The following is a 7,468-nucleotide window of genomic DNA, read 5'->3' as shown; positions in this document are numbered from 1 at the left end:
GTGTGTATGTCTGTTTGTGTGTGTTTGTTTCTTTCTGTGTGTGTGTGTGTGTTATACAGTTTGTGTGTGTGTTTATGTTTGTGTGTGTGTAAGGGTGCTTTCACACCTACACTTTTGTTTCGGAACGTATCTCGTTTGCCCAGTTAGCGCGGTTCGATTGGCATATGTGAACAGGGCAATCGCACTCTGTTCCGCGCCAAAGTAATCGCTCTGAGATCGCTTGAATGAGGTGGTCTCGGCTCGATTGAAACGAACCCTGGAGCGGTTCGATTGCAGTGAGAAAGCGATCCGATCCGAGCGCGGTTATATGACAGTGTTTTATGGATATGTAATAGGCTTACGGCTATATGAAGAGAGAATTATGAGTATGGCGGGAAGTTTCGCGAGTCTCCGGATGCCCGCAAACGAGTGATGATCTCCCGGTAATCTCGCGTCTCTCTCCCAGTCCTCAAATAGGCATCGTCGCGCACCCTTCTCACCCCTCCCCACCGTGTCTCTCCTCAGACACGTCACGCGCGCACCCTGTCAATCACCACCAAACCACCACCTCCTGACAGCTGAGCGGGACTCTGCAAAATAAACCCTGACACTCTGACCAATGTGAGGAGAGTTTACTCGCACGTGACTTGTTTTAGCTTTTTTGGTCCGATTAGAAACTTTGCAGTGTGAAAGCGAACCGCTCCAAGAGCAAAGAGCAACAATGTAACAATTTTAATCTCTGTTTCGGAACAACTGAATCGATTCACAGGTGTGAAAGCACCCTAAGGAAAATGTTTTTCTTATCACAAATGAATCTTTCTCTCGAATCTCTCATCTTCTTATCTAGTCCGAATATCTACAAATTCTTAACTCAAGAAACATTTTCAAGACAAGTAAAGAAACAGAAATAATCATTCAAATTAAGTGTGTTTCTCCTTAAAACATGAAAAAATAGTCTTATTTCAAAACCCAAAACACACAACAGCTGTGTGTGTCTGCCCTCTAGTGTGTGTAATGTAGAAACTGCAGATTAGAGGAGCTTCATGAGCAGACATGTTCCCTAAAAGCATTCATGGTGTGTCGTTGTTCATCTGTGTATCAGTGTGGACACAATCTGCATTAATAAAACACTGTAGAGCTGAATAAAGATGCATAAACATTTAATCAGTTTGTTTGTTTTCAGGCAGTTTTAACCTGACAGGATGGCACGGTGGCTCAGTGGTTGCACTGTGACCTCACGGCAAGAATGTCGCTGGTTCGAGTCCCACCTGTGTCAGTTGGCATTTCTGTGTGGAGTTTGCATGTTCTCCTCGTGTTGGTGTGGGTTTCCTCCAGGTGCTCTGGTTTCCCCTACAGTCCAAATACATGCGCTATTTTTAAACACTAAAACCTGAACCACACTGTTCCAGTTACTGAACCACACTGTTCCAGTTACTATGACCATTTATGTGAAGCTGCTTTGACACAATCTACATTGTAAAAGCGCTATACAAATAAAGCTGAATTGAATTGAATATAGGGGAATTGAGCAGACTAATTTGGCCGTATTGTATGAGTGTGTGAGTGAATGTGAGAGTGTATGGGTGTTTCCCAATACTAGTCTGCTGCTGGAAGAGCATACCGCTGGAAGGGTGATAAATAAGCGACTAAGCTGAAGGAAAATTAAAGAATGACTGTAACTCAACATTGGGTCAAATAAAGGCAAAAACCAAACAGTTAAACCCACTTTTTAACTCAACAGTTGAGTTTGTCTATATTTGGCCCAATTTTGAGTAACAACTTTTTTAGAGTGTATTTATTTATTTATTTATTTATTTATGTATAAATGTGTGTATGCACTGTATTAAAAACTTTAATAAATTAAGAAACTTTGGTAGCATAAGATAAGAGAGCAAAGAAATAATATACAAAAAATATGTAGTATATATATAATATAACATTATAATAAAATAACAAATAAATGAATAAATAAAAACGTAATATAATGATAAATAATAAAATATAATTATCAAAATAAATATTTCTTTAATAATTATTTTTCTTTTTCATTTCAAATTGGCTTTAAATCATTTATAAAATTAATGTTGCTGCAGGATTTGTTTATTCATCTATTTTAAAAGAGTATGAATGTATTTATTCAATCAGTCTAACTAAATAATTAAACAATTGTACAAATTAATTAATTTATTAATTAATAATATAAACAACTTATGAATAATAATGATATAAAATAATAATAATAATTATTATTATTATTATAGTATTATTATTATTATTATTATTATTATTATTAATAACTTATAAAGAATGATAATATAAAATAATAATAATAATAATTTACAAAAACAACAAGCAGTGGCGCAGTAGGTAGTGCTGTCGCCTCACAGCATGAAGGCTGCTGGGTTGCTGGTTCGAACCTCAGCTCAGTTGGCGTTTCTGTGTGGAGTTTGCATGTTCTCCCTGCCTTCACGTGGGTTTCCTCCGGGTGCTCCGGTTTCCCCCACAGTCCAAAGACATGCGGTACAGGTGAATTGGGTAGGTTAAATTGTCCATAGTGAATGAGAGTGTGTGTGTGTGAATGTTTTCCAGAGATGGGTTGCGGCTGGAAGGGCATCCGCAGTGTAAAAACTTGCTGGATAAGTTGGCGGTTTGTTCTGCTGTGGCGATCCCGGATTAATAAAGGGACTAAGCCGACAAGAAAATGAATGAATTAACAATAATAATAACTTATGCAAAAGTATGTATAAAAAATATAATAATAATAATAATAATAATAATAATTATTATTATTATTATTATAATTATTATTATTATTATTATTATAATAATAATTATTATTATTATTATTATTATTATTAATTCTTCTTATAATAATAATAATAATAATAATAATAATAATAATAATAATAACAGCACTAATAATAATTATAATAATGATGATAATAATAATAATAATAACTAATAGAGATGATATATATTGATAATATTGAATGATAATATTAAATTATAATAATTATAATAACAATAATAATAATTATTATTATTATAATAACAATAATAACTTACAAAGAATGATAATATAAAATAATATTAATAATAGTAAAAATAATAATAATAATAATAATAATAATAATAATAATAATAGTAAAAATAATAATATTAGTAAAAATATTAGTAATAATAATAATAATAATAATAATAATAATAATTATGTACTTTTTTATGAATATAATAATTCATTCATTCATTTTCTTTTCAGCTTAGTCCCTTTATTAATTTGTGGTCACCGCAGCAAAATGAACCGCCAACTATTCCAGCATATGTTTAACATAGGGGATGCCCCTCCAGCTGCAACCCATCACTGAGAAACACCCATACACACTCTCTCTCTCTCTCACACACACACACACACACACACACACACACACACACACACACACACACACACACACACACTCATACACTACGGCCAAATTAGTTAATCAATTCCCCTATGGCGCATGTGTTTGGACTGTGGGGGAAACCGGAGCACCCAGAGGAAACCCACACCAACACTGAAAATGTCCCACCGAAATGCCAACTGGCCCAAATGGGACTTGAACCAGTGACCTTCTTGCTGTGAGGCCACAGTGCTAACCACTCCCAACCACATTCCCTAATTTCTGTTTAAAGGAGAGATTTCTTCAGCACATTTCTAAACAAAATAGTTTTAAAGAGCCCATATTATACATGAAATAGGGTCATATCTTGGTTGTAAGGGTCTCCAACAGCAGTCTAATATGCATGTAAGGTCAAAAAACACTTTCATGGTCTTATAATCTGCATTTATTTTGACCTAATTATTCCAGCGACTCCCGTATGAATCGTCCAGTGATTCATTTATTCCCAAAACCCTGCTTAGCGCGAAGCTAATCTGCGCTGATTAGACCGATGACAGTCTGTTGCGATTAGTCGATACTGACTGCCTTCAGCGACAGACAGAGTGAAATGCCCAGCAGCTAATCAACATTATAAAAGTAGTCACAGTTCATACACGCTCGATAGTGTAAGGCGTGGAGTTTAGCTGCCAGTGGATGAATGTAAACACAGACGATGGACTTGAAATACAGACGACTAACTATTCTATTGAGCAAAAACTCCAAGAACTGGCGAGGAGATCTCCTAGCTTGTCACATTCTGCTCTTTTCACAGACACACACACACACACACACACACATTGCCCTCGTCCTTGCGTGCACACACACACACACATTATCCTCCTCCACGGAACGTAAACAAAGCGGCTAAGGTGGCTTTGCACGTGATACGAGAATATAGCGAGTTAAGGCTGATTTATACTTCTGCGTCAACTGCACGCGTATGCTACGGCGTTGACACATAGCTCTACGCCATAGCCGTTGGCATCGCTGACGTGCACCTCTCAAAAAATTTAACTACTCGTCGCAACGACACATAGCGCAAGCTCTGTGATTGGTCGGCTTGGTATCGCTGACGAGTCTGGAGGGACCGAGAGCCGCGCGAATGGCGCGAGCCAGATGGAGCGATTGTTTACAAGTGTGGAGTCCCGTGAAGGAGCTCCGGATGGAAAGTTTTGTTCTGTGTTTACCTCATAGTTAAAGTTGTTGCATTTGCAAGCTAGAGTAAGCGAGGCAACAACTTTAATCGCACGTACTTACACTTGAGAAATGGAGGAAGAAACCCATCCAGGTTCTGACACAGTCCATCAGTACTCTTTACTAATCCTTCCTTTAACAAATGGCCGATGAAGTATTCTTTGTAGCATGTAGTTTCCAGAAGTTTCCAGTAGTTTCCAACCAATGACGGTAAAAAATATGGATGACGCGACAGCCCCTTTTCCCATTGAACGCTTTGAGGGCAAAACGCCTGCTTGACGGGCACAAACTGTCGCAAAAGACTGCTGAAATTGGAGCCAGGACATGCGCAGAAGGACTGTCTGATGGAGCCAGAGGAGGAGCCGCGAAAATGAGCGGAGTCGAGCTTCCAACCAAACGCTTTATGCAAAATCAACCACGCCCCCCGAGCTTCTCTGCATGCGTTTGCTGTCATATCAACACAAATGGATGTAATAACGTTAACAAATATGAGGGTTTTATATATTCAATCGCGCCAGCTCCGGGCCGCAGCGCATAACCTACTTGCGGCGTCGCGGGCTGATTCCGGCTCGCATGCGGCAGCGCCGGCTCGCTCGGCCGCCGCATCTGGCTCGATTGACTCGGGCTGGAATCGGGCAGTGAGTCCAGGCATCCGGAGTAGGTCCAGCAGAGGTAGTCAGTCTGAGCTCTGAGGGGTAAGTCTCCGGCTGGAATCTAGCTGGAACTGGCCCTACTGTATTTTGCTATCTGGGTGGCTAGGCGTATGTGTATCAGCAAACTAATAAACCCCGAAAAAAGCCCTGACCTTAGCGAATAAACAGTGTTCCACCAGGATCATGTATGTCAGAAACTGTAGTTTACTACTGAACTCATTTTGTCATGGTAAAATAACACAGAAATTAAATAATAACACTTCAGTCTCCTGCCGAAGCTCAGACGCGCTGCTTTGAGAAACTGTCAATCACAGCTGTCAATCACGATGACACGCCCAGCATTAAATTACTGCTAAAAACAAACTGTTTACAAAAATGAAGATCTGCACCTATTTCAGCACAATAACCAGTGCCTTAATCGACCAGAACCATCTTTCGGGACTTTTTATTGCAAGTGTAATTAATTTTTTTATTTGGGCTCAAGTCTCCTTCATTAACACGGAGGAGGCGGGCTTTATGACTTGTACTGCAGCCAGCCCCCAGGGGGCGATCTAACGGCCGAGACCTTCACTCAAACGCAGGCTTGCGGCACACTTGTTTCCAACTGCTCAAGGGTTATAATGCTGAGGTTTCATCTTTGGGTAGAGACTCAATAATATCCATCTGCAGAGTGACTTCAATTGACCGGCATGTTTGTGTTTGTGTGTGTGTGCGTGGGTTTCTGTGTTAGAGGGCGGGGCTGCATGTTTCAATTCTCCCGAATAACCTGATTTCGTTATTAGGTCATGGCGAAACACCTAATGACTCGAAATAAAAGAAATAAAGAAATAAAGCTGAATTGACTTTAATTGAATTTAGCATATTTGGATGGTGAGAGAAAACCAGGGAACCCGGAGGAAACCCACGCGGACACGGGGAGAACATGCAAACTCTGCACAGAAATACCAGATGGCCCAGTGAGGACCCGTCGCCATTGGTATTCTTGCTGTGAGGCAACAGTGCTAGTCACTGGGCCGCCGCGCCGCCCATTCTGGATAAAGGTGGAGGAGGGGGGTTTCTTCCAGACGAAGATAGTTGTAGAAGGGAAATGAGAATATATATCCGCTTGTTAAGTGTGACGTCACGCGAAGCGGCTTCCGGGTCCAAGCGCTCTATTCAACTGAATGGGGAGACTCATGAAATGGTAATAATGAACATTTACAAAGCGATTTAAGGCTTTTGAAAATCACGATCGCAGTATATATGTCCATGCCTAATATCCGATGGCCAGAAAGTGATAATTGTTTTATAAACTGATACATTTTTGGTATTTGTTATGCAGCAAGCCCAGAGATTGTTGTGTACATTACGATTTTATATAAAATTAACTTGAATGTGTGATAGGAATAAAACGTGATCATAAACGAATGATTCCTCCACTCAAATGACCGGCGGCTTGGACTCGGAATCAGTATTACATACGTTACAAACACGTCACCACTTAACAAGCGGATAGTGACTTGGGATCCTTTAATTGGAGGATCGGTATTAGCTTATGTGGGCCCGCTGGGTCGATCATGAGCACGGGCTCTTCTCGAAATTACTTTAATATTAAACTTTATTTTCACACCGTAAAAACCTGTTTAACACAGTTTAAAACATGCAGTGCAAAGTTGTGTTGTGTTGACATTTGCTGATCATCCCACACACACACACACACACACACACACACACAAAACTGAAAAACCTAAAAAAAGTTTCCATGACAGAAAGGTTAAAACCGCTGTAATGTCGCTTCCTGCATCAAACACACACACACACACACACACACACACACACACACACACACACACACACACACACACACACACACTTTACCTCATTACAGCTGCACGCATGACAGGGGAGGAACATGTGTGTAGATATACAACAATCTAAAATAGCTGAGATACACAACCTTTCTTCAGTGTGTGTGTGTGTGTGTGTGTGTGTGTGTGTGTGTGTGTGTGTGTGTGTGTGTGTGTGTGTGTGTGTGTGTGTGTGAATGTGATTATGTGTGTATTTGTTTCTGTGTTTGTGTGTGCATGCGTTTTTTGTCATTGTCTCTCTCTCTCTCTCTCTCTCTCTCTCTCTGTATGTGTGTGTGTATGTCTCTGTTTAATTTCTGTCTCTCTCTCTCACACTCTCTGTCTGTGTGTGTCAGTAAATAATTATTCACACGATAATGGAAATTAAATAATTCAG

The sequence above is a fragment of the Danio rerio genome, chromosome 17 (genome assembly GCF_052040795.2).
Source record: "Danio rerio strain M-AB ecotype USA chromosome 17, GRCz13ab, whole genome shotgun sequence".
Classification (NCBI taxonomy): Eukaryota; Metazoa; Chordata; class Actinopteri; order Cypriniformes; family Danionidae; genus Danio; species Danio rerio.
The sequence above is the reverse complement of the archived record's forward strand: the minus strand, read 5'-3'. Positions refer to the sequence as shown.